Raw genomic sequence first — 13,371 nt, 5'->3', positions numbered from 1 at the left:
TAGGCTCAAAATCTTTGCTTGTTCTTCCACTAAGCACTGTTGTGGGTACCTTGGCAGCTTCTGAGTGATAAAAATGCATCACTCCATCCTTGCTTCCTAACTTCACAGATACTTTCATTGAGTCTTGACATATACTATGTATGAGAATAAGAAAAAAAATCTCTGCTATAACTATTATCTAGTATTTTTTTAAAAAAATATTTATTTATTTCACTTATATGAGTACACTGTAGCCGGCTTCAGACACACCAGAAGAAGGCATCAGATCTCATTACAGATGGCTGATGGTTGTGAGCCACATTGTGGTTGATGGGAATTGAACTCAAGGCCTCTGGAAGAACAGTCAATGCTCCTAACCTCTGAGCCATCTCTCTAGTCCATAATATCTAGGATTTTGTGTGTCTATAGTATACATTAGTCTGTGCTCAGAATTGTATCTGTCCATCAGTCAATGATATTCAGGACACTAAACTCATAGGAAGGCAAGTTTAAGTAGCTCAAATGCAACAAGAAGGACTATGTGCCTGGGGATGTCAGTGTAGGAGTAAGTTGGAGAGCTTTATTATGTGATTTGGGCGTATCCCAGGTATTCTTAATGTATTAGAAAGGAAATGAACTTATGCTCAAAATGGATGCTATGAAGAATTAAAGACAGTTCAGCAATTAAGCTTCTTAATTTTTGTTATGCTGACAAGAAGACCAAATTGTGGGTTGAGAACAATTGATGAACCTCTTAGTCATATTTATAGTGGCCTTTAGAAATACCATGTTGATGTTCTAATGTAAGTACAGCAGTATGGGTGGTAGGTGAATTCATTTTCATTCTCTCAGATTTCAAGCTTTCCATAATTTGTGATACTACTCCTAAGAAACTGCCACTTTGCCTTGGTAAGGCTTCGTTTCTCATGGGAGCAGAGTCAACCTGCCCAGTCTCTTTTTACTATAATATTTATGAGATTCTTACCCCACTAACTCAGACCAAAGCTAATGAAAGAAACTTTCTGCTCATTAAAGTAAGAATAAAGCTATTTCCAAATCTAAATTACTATGTACATTCTCGGAAAAGAGAAACCATCCATCATAAGAGTGGGTTTCAAAGCAAAGCTTCACTAGATATACTGTTCCTGTGTGTTTCTACCATTTGCTTCTGCCACAAAGTCTTAATGATATTTGTGATATGTTCCATGTGGTTGGCTTATTACCTAATAATAACAACAATTTAATCTTCAGGTGATTATATTTTAGTGGTCATTTTTGAATCATTTAATAACATACATTATACTTGAAATTAAAAGCCTTTAATAAATTGGTTTAGTCTTTACACCATTCTGGGCCTTATTGTATTTTTCTAAGTTGTGGAGAATTAGAATATTTACAAATTGTTAGAGGTGTTATAAAGCTGGGTCACCTCTGGTGGTGAGAGAGATGAAATGAAGTATAAGAGATCTGGACTTGGAGATTCCATTGCTGGCTAGAATCAAAAGCCTAAAAGGCCATGGTGTAAAATCTCCAGATGCCCATTCAACAAGAAAATGAGCTTCATTTCAATGCAGATCAAGACACATTTGACCATTGCCATAAGACTTTCAGAATACAATCTTTATTTTTACTAGATCAGGCTCAGACCTCAGAGTTTCAAGAAACTATCAAATGGAAATATATTTAATTTGAAGAAAGCAAAAGGAAAAAGTGAAGGAGTGTGGGACTGCATAAGGGTATCCTGGGTCATGGTTGAACAGGTACTTAGAACCCCGAGATTCTCCGTGGAATTCTGCGTGAGAACCGGCAGGAGTTCGGTCCCTCCCATCATCTAAGATCCTGAAAACAGTCACATTTCCATAGAGTCACATAGGCCAGGCTATAGGCCTCAGGCCCTAGAGATTTGCATACTAATGAAGGCCAGAGGGCAGAGCAAATTAAACATTCCTCCCCCAGATCCTCCCCCAATCCTCCCCCTTTCTCCCTCTCTAACTCAGGACTGCCCTGAGTATTGAGGGGGTACGCCTAGATCCATCTATTATCCGTCATGACAATAAATCTTTTTGGAACCAAAGACTTCCTCGTGTTACTGGGGCCTGCCACCGCCAAGGCCCTCAGGCTGCTGGAACCATAAGAATCCTCCTCCCTGATGTGGGACCCGCCATGGCTGCGCGAGCTTGCGCTGCTGTGGCGGCCTTTTTTAAATTTTCCGGACAAAGGAGGAGAGAGTAAGCGGAGATGGAGTGGGAGAGGAACAGGAGGAGAGCACAAAAGAGGAGGGAGAAGGAGGAGAAGGAAGCAAGGAGGAGAGGAACAGCAGCAACTAGAGGAAGCCACCACCAGGGTGGCTATGTCTGATATTTAAAAAAAAAATTTCCAGAATCTTGTCCTCTTCTGTTGTCTTTAATGTGGTTGCGAGATTTAATATAATGATACCAATGTGCGTTTCTTTAATTTTTCATTGTTATAAAAGTGTTAGCACCAGAAAACAGAACACCACATACCAGGGGAACACATGGCTCCACTGGAGGCCATCTGGCTTGTTTCCCTCCTGGTGCCAGGCCACTATCGGAATGCTCACCATTTACATTTATAATTGCATGCAAGTCGAAGGATAGGTAACTTTCCCACTTAGTAAACAAACAAAAACAAGCAAAACTAAACAAACCATTGCAGCTTTACTATTTGGTTCCTACTCTGAAATCATCAGTACTCAAGGAGTTCATAGCAGGAAAGATGGGAGAAGCAAGCAGACAAAACAGTGTGTGTCCAAGGGAGATGTGCAAACAACTTGAAAAGGATTCCCACAGAGGAGGTAATGTGAATTATCCCTTGGGGGAAGAGGAAGGTTTTCCAGGAATAGAGACTGGACATTATAAAAGGAAGGAATACAATTGCTGCAAAACAAGAAACTGCCCTGAAACTCTTGGCGAAGAACAGCCATTGCTGTATTGTCTGTTAGGATTCTCTTAGCCAAGTTTGCAGAAAGGACATGGTAAAGATAGCTTGTTTCTTCTGTAGTTTCTCAGGCATTGGCTGGAACAAAGATGACAGTTGATGTCAGCTTGGGGCTACTTTCAGGCTTATTATTTCCTCTGTTTGTGATGGTAGATGGGCAGATGTTGCTTTTGTGGCTGAAACCCACGTCCAGTCTCTGCTTGTGCTGCCTCACAATATGGTAGTTAGCTTCTAAGTGCAAACCTTGCAAGCGAACACTCATAGGTGTATAGGTTATATAATCCATTTTGGCCTAGCTGTGTGAGACACGTGGTGTGATTTTACTGCGGCCACAAGCTGGTCTGTATACAAGGGGAAGGGTCACCCTGAATGGGAACATGGCAAAGCTACACTATAAAAAGGGCATGTGAGCTGGAAGACATTGTGAGCATCTTCAGAGTCACAGACATCATATCCAGGTAGATGAGTAGGATTGGCTTTAGGTTGTAGGGACAGACTGATGGCTGACTGCCATGACAGAATGGTCCTGTGAAAAATTTCAGACTAAGTCTGGAAGGTTTACACGACAGACAATGTGATTTGTACCATATTCTCCTTTGCTCATTAGAGAAGCTTCTAGATATACATATAGTCCCCCTTCCATTTAGAGGAACAAAGGAGAGGGCAAAAGAGTGCATGTGTCTGAGGGAAAGGAGGACAATGACAATGGGCAAGAGTGTGAGCAACTAACTAGGACAAAAATCAGACAGGGCTGGCTGCTGACCTCACGATCATTTCCAGTGTGTCTGCATGCCCCGGTGACAAGCAGCTGAGGTGGGTCCGGGGGGAGTGAGCAAATGACAAAGGTTCGGAAGAGGGCTGGCAGGCTGCTCTGGAGTCATGTGGTGACAGTGGTCCCTCCGTCTGTGGCATTTAGACTCCAATCAGGCCTAGAAGCATCGTCATGGCAACTTGCCCATCTGCACTGCTGAGCTGAGACAGGATTCCCTTAGTAACGGAGGAGCTGGGAGATGATGCTTAAAATAATCTTTTATGCCCAGAAAGAAATGCCTTTGCAGGTTTATTAGCCATGTAGCACCATGGGGCCTGGCTTTCACTCTCACTTTATATCAAAATGGAACAAAATGGCTTTTTAAAGCAAGAATTTTGCTGTCTCCACTGCACGAAGCATACATTCCACTGAAGCCAATGAATATCACACCTAGAGTTTCTGGTCACTATTACATAAATTGCCTCCAAATGGATCAGGCAGTCTCCATCTGAAATCACTGGGCTTCATCTAATCTCTTTTCTATATCCCGCTGAAGTCCCAGCAGTCTCTCTGTAGGGGAAATAGTTATGGCAAACAAGAGTTTAACACTTAGGTCATTCAGCCTGACAGTCCCTTGCATCTGATGGCCCTCCTTGCTCAGGCCTCCCCTTCAATTTTCTTTCAGCTGTGGCTCTGTCTCCTGCCTGAGCCATTCCTTGTGACTGACAACACTGGCTATTAATTCTTCTCCTCTCTCAGTGTTCACCCTGTGGGTAAGCAGGTCCTTCCGTGGCTGAATCATCCTCTGTTTTACGTAATGAGAAGACTTGAGTTTCTAAACCATCTCTTCTCAATAAAACTGTAGGCTCTTAGGATGGGGCCAAAAGCTCGGAGGTTAATCCTCACTTAGTGTGCATCCAGCACTGGGTTCAGGCCCCAGCAAAACAAAGAGACTATAGTTCACTCCCAGCCTCCTTACCCTCCATCGTCATTAGCCCCCGCCATATCCACACACCTGTTACAGTTGGCGTGTTAAAAGTCCTGTCGGTCTGGACCACCATACAGGTGTCCACCATTGAGGATGCTGTATTTCCTTCTTTAAAAACAATGTTTAAAATTGAAATAGAATTACAATACTTCTCCTTTCCCTTTCCTCCTCTAAGCCTCACTCAGTTACCCTCATATGAACCCCTCCATCTCTCTCCCACGCTCAAGGTGATAGTCTCATTTTCTTTGATTATATTCATTGTACACACCACACACACACACACACACACTCAAATACATATAAATGCAACTTGCTGAGTCCATTTTTGCTTGTGTGTATTTAGGGCCAAAGCTGACCATTTTGCACTAAACAACCAGTAAGAGGGTAAATCCATGAAAGAGGCTGTTCACCTTCCAGCAGCCAACAGTTGCTTGAAGTCCTTTGCCTGGGGGTGGGAGCCCGGGAAATTTTCCCTTTTCCAGGTTAGCATGTCCACTGACATTGCTATTGTAGTTTTGCTTATGTCTCCATTTCTAGTTTCTAGAGGAAACTGTCTCTTAGCAAACTTCCAAGTGACTCCCCCAAACAATACACATTATTGATGTAGCCCTTATTTGTGTCACAGAGTTTGAGTCTGTGCCCCTATTGTTGAAGACACCACACCTGTAGGACACAGGACTCTGATGATTCAAGTTAGATCTGAACTGAAAACCTCTCTCCTGCAGTTTAACATTCATGGTTTTGGGAAATACTAATCAAGTTTTCAAAGAAGGAATGCAATTAAAGTGCCCTGGCCTGCTGTAACACCATGAGTCATGGCAATTGCCAGCATGGCAAGATATGCATAAAAGTGCAAGAAATGTCACTGGCATAGCTGTATCGAGGAACGGTGGATGTAAACCCCACCCAACAGGAGGGAGATCATGGCTGATAATAGAAACATGAACTCCTCTTTGCATTTTTATTTTCTCTATTTGTGTGAGTGTTTTGCCTTCATGTATGTGTCTCATCCACATGCCTGTGCCCAAGGAGGTCAGAGAAGGCATCATATCTCCTGGAACTGGAGTTATGGATGACTGTCAGCATCTATGTGGGTGCCGGGAGCTGAACCTGGGTCCTTTGTAAAAATAATAAGTTCTCTTAACCACCAAGACATCTCTCTAGGAACTCTGAGGTGGGGTCCAAAGTTGACCACGAGGCCATCTGTCGTCAATGGTCTCTAAGCCTGCTAATCTCTATAACTACACTGGTAGCCCATGCTGTTATAAATAGTGATTTATAATGCTCTGCTGTTATGTTTCCATTTCACAGATGAGGAGCCTGAGGATCAGAGTGGATAGTTACATGGTGTGGTGGTGGTAGTGGTGTCTGTCTGACCTCAGAACTCTGATACGTCACCATAATGATGCTGTCCTTTCGGAAGGTCAGGCCTGCTTGTTGTCCATTCTTCTAGAATGAGTCAACACACTCCTGAGAATGAACTAGAATTTGCAGCGTGCCAGCTCAGCTAAGCTCATGTTGATCCAGAGATATTAAACAAAGAGCCCAACAGAGCTGCAGCTATATTTAATGATATTTTTAGTCACTTTCAATTCATTTGCTTCATATTAAACTGTAAATTAATTATAAACTAATCTGAGCGATTATGAAATTATTTTCTCAACCTAATTCAGTCCCGGTGGGCATACATAATTTTAATACTCCACACTCCAGTCCACCTGCGTTTGACATTTGGCATTCTGATTGCTTTCTATGATGGAAGGATTGGGATCCCAGGGGATCCTGGTGTTGCCAAGGCTTTACCTTTGTCTTGTTAATATATGCAGGAAGTCCTTTTTTAGCATTTTTATGTTACTTGAGGTAGGGACCATTTAATACAGGAGAGGGGAGAAAATATCTTCCCGTTGAAATGTACCACATCTTTTAATCATCAGGGAGATAAATTCCCCTTTTGGGAACCTTATCCCGAGCATCCCGATGGGAGGGGTGATGAGGGAGCTGGTGTCTGCCTATCCTAAGGGAGAGCCATTTCAAATTCAGTTCTGCTTTCAACTTCACCAAAGCTAAGGCCAGTGAATATATGTGCATGTATACATAAGAAGAGGACATTATCTGCTAGATGAAACCTGCATATGTATTTTTTAAAAAATCCTTCTCCCTCTCTTTATAAATTTCAGGCAAGATTTCAGGGATGATTCCAGAACTTGAAGCCCTATTTCCTTCTTGGAAAAAATGCTTTTGTTCCACCACGGAGGTTACAATTTAAGCATTCTTCTCTGGTCTCAGAGATCAAATACCCTCACGCTTGTCTAAGAATCGACACTGGAGTTTTAAAGTTACAAACCATCTATAAGGGGGCTGGAGATGGCTTAGTGGGTAAGCATGTTTACTGCCTTTCCAGAGGAACTGGGTTCAGTTCTCAGCAGCCCCATTAGGCAGTTCACGACTGCCTGAGACTCCAAGTGGCCTCTGAAGACACTAGCACCACCTATACAGTGTACGTTCACACAGACATATACACACAAGTAAAGAGAAAATAAATTCAAAAGCTCCACAGTTTTATCTGAATAGCTTGCACTCACAAAAATCTCAGTGAACCTAGATGAGGTTCAGAATTGCATTGCCCATTCTAAAGACCACCCTCTCCCCACTCCAAATAAGGGTATGGAATATAGTTCTACATTTCAACCTTTTAGTGTGGTGATCTGCTTAACTACAGAAGGCTACAGTATATGAGTAAAAATCTCCTGGTCAAGAGAGCAGACTCTCAGGTCTGAGTGAAGACTTAACAATGCAGCTGGACCAGGGATTGCTCACCATGCTAAAGAGGTAGACAGAATAACTAGTCCTTCACTGAGATCCTGAGCTGTGTCTGTGTCTCGGCTTTCCATCCCACCTTATGGTGTGGTATCTGCCCCTCTCCTTTTTTCTTTTCCTCTAGGTAGCTGCTGAGTTCTACAATTGGCCTGCTCTGGGGTATTTCTTTTAAATGCTAATAAAATTGTCCTTGAGTTTCTGTTTGTGACCCTGTTTAAATGCGTTTATTTATGAGGCTAAGAATCCCAAAAGAGGATCTCAATTGCCCTTGTGTCAGAGCCTTTAAACTTGCTATAGGAAGAACACTTAGTAGGGGTGGGGAGATGGCTCAGCAGTTAAGAATACTTGTTCTTTCAGAGAATGCAGGTTCAATTTCCAGCACCCACATGGTGGCTCACAACCATTCCCTAATTCCAATTTCAAGGGATCCAACACATTCTTCTGAATTCTGTGAGCACCAACCATAGTACATGATACATTTACAAACATGCAAGCAAAATACTCATGCATAAAAAAGACAATAATCTTTACAAAACCCACTTAGGTTCATGTGGTGGCTATTCCTAGTTCTCAACTTGACTGTATCTGGAATGAACTACAATCCAGAATTGGAGGGCTCTCCTGTGATCCAGATCTCAAGGCTGGAAGATACAAGTTCTGACCTAGATCTTGGCATGGAGATCTTGAAGCATAGTGGCCATGAAACACCTAGGCCCAGGCAAGGTAGTACACACCATTAATTCTAGAAGACCGAGGCAAGGAGATCTTTGAGTTCATAGTCAGCCTGGGACAAGGCAAGTCCCTGACACAGGCATGAAGGTACACACCTTAATATGGGCCACACCTTCTGCTGGAGGCCTACATAAGGACACTGGGAGAAAGAAGAGTCACTTTTCTTTGACTGCTTGCACTTACTTGCCAGCACGTCTGTTGGAACCTACTTCTACAGAAGACCAGCTGAGCGACTCCTAGATTCTTGGACTGCCCATCACAGCTTCCCATTGTTGGGTTAGGTGGATTAGAGAATGCAAGTCATCACAATAAATTCCCTTAATATATAGAGATATTCTATTAAGTTTTGTGACTCCAGAGAGCCTTGACTAATACAGTTCATTTTGACACTGACAAAGGAGGACAGAATTTTGGGGATAAATATATGTTATCAGAAAATATAAGATTTTTGTAAATGTTTCATGACGATTTTACTTTTCTCCCAGGATTTATTGACAGTTCGTTTGACGAACCATAATTCTTTACAATAAGCACAGGGTCCAGTTTTAAGTTTATTTTGATATGTCATAACTTTCTTTATTTATCCCAGGTTTTCAGGGAAGCTCAGTTAAGCATTCTGTCGCAGACAGCTAGAAAAGCAGAACTTGGTCTTATCATTAAACATCCCAAGGAGACACCCTTTTCCCCAGAGACTTCACTCAGGTGTAGCTAGGACAGTGAATTGCACCATAAGAAAGAATTTTGGGAGGGTCACATAGTTGGAGTTTGCTAAGAAAATGACAGTACCACATACCCAAGGGGTAGGTAAGGTGGGGCAAGCACCCAAGTGTAGAGGAGACAGGTAAGCACTGGAGAAACCTGAACCATTAGTCATCAGGTCTGTCTCCTCAATGGAGGAAATATAGAACTGTTTTCCACCCAGAAGGTGGAAGTGTATGTTTTAATGACCTGGTGGCCTTTGCTATCTGTAGGGCCAGACCTCACCCAAATCACCCAGAATATGTATTCCAGACTCTCCCACCCTAGACCTTTATCTTTTGCTTTGTTTCACAGTCAATACAACTCATCCTTAGGGGAGATGTCATGTATACGTTATAGCCTGATTACTACTACACTATCTCTGTCAGAGAGCACATCAGCTCCTAGGCCTTTAAACTATAGAGTACATCTTCACAGTCTCCTGTATTTTGCAAGAGTTTCAGCATGGTCACATGCCTTAAGCATTATTGCAGAGATAAGATTGATAATTATTACCAGGAAACTTTTTCCCCCAAAGTAATATTGTACTTAAATGTGTCTAAAATGAACTATCTGGTGTCAGACTCTAGTAGTTTGAACCAGTCCGACTAAGAGTTTCCTAGTTTTCATCTTACCTTGTGTGGATCATTTCCCTACAGGCTGTGATGCTTTGTAGTGGCCTCTATGCACAAGGGAAAGGTGGAGCATATGCCTAAGAGCTGCCTGGAAGAGGTTTCCATAGTCACTTGGGAAGGACGCTTTCCCACCTATAGAGCTGCCTGCAGGCTGTGCAGTGTGCTCCCAGCTTTGTGAGCTGTCACCCCTGCTGGGGTGGGCTTTGCTGGTGCAGATGTCTTTGAGTCATTTCTGCTCCTGCAAGTAATCTCTTACTTATGTAGAGTGAAAAATTATAGATACTGGGTATATAGAATCCTTTTTAGACATATAAAATATTCTTTAGGCTTTCTTTATAAGGACATGGAAAATTTTCTGAGAAACCGAGCCATGAAGCAAGTTAGGAATGTGGAAAGACCAGTCACCATTACTGGAACTGGCCAACTGCAAAGAGAAAGGAAAGAATGCAAGTGAGCTAGCTGGGAACCAAACTGGGAACCAAGCTGGGAACCGCAGTGACAGGGCAAGGCTGAAGTAACAGGGCAGGACCACATTCTTGAGAAAGATTATCGTACAGAGAGTTTTCACCTGACCCTGACTCATGTAGGTTGGGTTCCTTTGGAATGTTCCGCTATTTTTATGTTATGCCACCTTAGCCACCCATTATCCCCCTCCCCATTCCCTGGTTTGTGGTTTTTCCCTTTAAAACCCCTCTCAAACTGGCTTTCGGGGTTGATTCAGCTCCTGCAAACGAATTGACCGGCAGCTAGCTGTCACATGCCTGAATAAACCTCCAGTTCACGGAGTCTCGAGCAGATTACTGGGTGGTCGTGACCTTCCGAGACTTGAGTGAGGGTCTCCCCTCTGCGGGGGTCTTCACTTATATTCCTGTAAGCAAGCCCAGTAAACGCATGGTTCACCAAGGCGGACTTGCGTGGTATCTGCACTTCGGTCTCTCATAAACTCCCTATCTGGTATGAGTGGGTTTGTGAAGCATTTACCCGGGAACTGTCTTGTCGCACAACAATTACATTAAGTATTGATGTTCCCAAGTCCATGTCCTTTTATTACACTCGGTAATAAATCACAAAGCACCCGTAAGTACTCGGATTTTATTTCCACCTGAAACATTCCACACAGGAAAAGTAAGCCCACCATTGTATTGGGATGAGATAGTGGATTTCTCCCACAGAACATCATTCTTCCAAAAACATTAAAGACAAGATTGTCAGAATTATCCAGACATGAATGTTTGGAGATATTTTTCTTGAAGCTGAGTGAAATGAGCCTGTCACTCCAAGAACATCTGACAGGGTTTATTGCCAACGATAACATTTGAGCTTTCTAGCAAGGAGTAGGATTTTAAAAAAATTAAATGTACTGCCAATATTTGACAGATTCTCAATACTTTCTTGATGAGATCAAGTGATATTATCCAGCAGTAGATGATGTGATGTTTTGATGTTAAATCAACTGTGTAAGCATTTAGACTATTTGATACATCTGCACAGACTAACATTTTCTAAATGACCGATCCACGGCATTACAAAATCCTTTATAAGCAAAGAAGCGATTGACAAATGCCAGGTAAATTTTATTACTATGATCTCGTGTTCTTCCTTTACAGCCCTACAGTGTGTTGACTTTCAGTGAGATGAAAAAATATTGTGATTGATTACAACCAAAAGCTAAAAATTGAAACGTCAGTTAAGAAATTGCCTCCATCAGATTGGCCTATCTTTCCGGCAGTCTTTAGGGGCATTTTCTCAGTTGATGACTGATATGAGCAGGCATGGGGACAGTGCCACCCCTGGAGAGATGCCATAGAGAACAAGCCAGAAAACAGTATTCCTCCATGGTCTCTACCTCAGTTCTTGCCTCTAGGTTCCTGCCAGAAGTTTCTACATCAACTTCTCTCAGTTATGAGTGTGACTTGAGGGTTATAATCTGAAATAAACCCGTTCCTTTCCAAGTGGCTTCTGGTCATGGTGTTCTGTTACAGCACTAGAAACCCTGAAACACAGGTAGTTTATGACTTTCAGTGCTTGACTTTACCCAGAACATCATTTCTCTAGCTAACTATCCTGTCTGTCATACCTCTCTACAGCCCCAGCTTCTGGTATTCACGTTCTAGTCTTTCCCTCTGAGAGACCACCTGTGTTAGACTCCTCAGTCATTGAGATCATGTAGCCCTTGTCATTCTGTGCCTGGCTTATGTCAATTAGCATAATGTCCTCCGGGTTCCTCTATCTTATATCAAAAACAGAATGTATCCGGGCGGTGGTGGTGCACGCCTTTAATCCCAGCACTTGGGAGGCAGAGGCAGGAGGATTTCTGAGTTCGAGGCCAGCCTGGTCTACAGAGTGAGTTCCAGGACAGCCAGAGCTATACAGAATGTAATGTTTTTGATTGAATTATTCCAGTACAGAATAAACATTGAAAGTGATGGGTATGTTCATTGTGAGAGATCAAACCTACTCCATCTTGAGACTGGCCTCCATCTTAAAGAAAAAAAAAATGTCTGAGAACTTGACCTGCTAAACCCAAGTACCAGGAAGGACCCCACGGCTTGTCCTTGGCCCATACCCCAGAGTTACTCCCTGGCTACTTTCTAGCAATGATTAATCAAAGATTAGTCTGATTGTTTCAGATGTACTTTGAGACTGATATTTGTGACTATTCATAGTCTTGCTTCAGAGCACCCACCTGTTGCCTTACAATAGACACTCAGCTAGATACTTGCCAGACTGGACACCCTCTCACTCTGATTCCCTATAAAACCTTGTCCTGCTGAAGGTTCGAGGCTGCTCTGCCTTCCCTTCCTGTCCTGCTGTGTCAAGGTGGGGTTGGAGGAGAGCCCAAGCCCGAGCTTATAATAAAGAGACCCTAATGCAATTAAATTGGAAATGGCTCCTTGGTGGTCCTTTGGGGTTCACCAATGCTTCCTGGCACAGGAATTGTCATGATTTAATCATAGTGCAATATATTGAAACATCTCCCTGTACCACATAAAAAAGTTCCACTATTATGTGCTTATAAATATAAAACAAACAAAAAACCAGCAAGAGGTTGAATACAGAATAGAAATAAGAAAAACACTGAAGATTTGCAAAATTAGAAGCCTATCAGTATTATTCTTTTTATCCTTTGAAAATAGTTTTAAAATAAAATTATATCTCTTTTTTTTCCATTTGTGTGTGTGTGTGTATGTGTGTGTGTATGTTTTGCATGTGTGTGGGCATGTGTGCATTTGGGGTTACTCACAACACGTGTGTGAACATGCATGTGGAAAGCTGAGGTTGGTGCTAGGTATCATTCTTGACAGTCCTTCCATCCTGTTCTTTGAGACAGGTTTCTCTATCAAACCCAATATGGCTAGTCTCACTAGCCAGCCTGCTCTGGGATTCCTTTAGCTCCACTTTCAGAGAGTAGATATATAGGTGAGGCTCCATATCCACCTGGCATTGATATTTGTTCTGGGGATCTGGTCCTCAAACTTACATGGTCCTTGCTTTATTCTTTAACCACTGACCTATCTCTCCGATCTCTTAAATGTTTATTGCTGATAAGATCTAAAGCGTTGACTACTGTTACTTATTACATGTTCAGTTTTAACTTCCCCCTTCTTTTGACACAGGGTTCTCTTGTAGCTCAGATTGGCCTCCAACTTGCTAGATAGGCTTCATGGGTCTGTCTCTTGACTGCTGGCGTTACAGGTGGCCACCACCATGCTTGACTTCCAGTTTCAATTGCTAATACAAATATCAAGAGACACAAACTCAGAAAAGAAAAC

Source organism: Grammomys surdaster, unplaced genomic scaffold (assembly GCF_004785775.1).
Source record: "Grammomys surdaster isolate TR1022 unplaced genomic scaffold, NIH_TR_1.0 126131, whole genome shotgun sequence".
Taxonomy (NCBI): domain Eukaryota; kingdom Metazoa; phylum Chordata; class Mammalia; order Rodentia; family Muridae; genus Grammomys; species Grammomys surdaster.
This window is presented reverse-complemented; position numbering follows the sequence as displayed.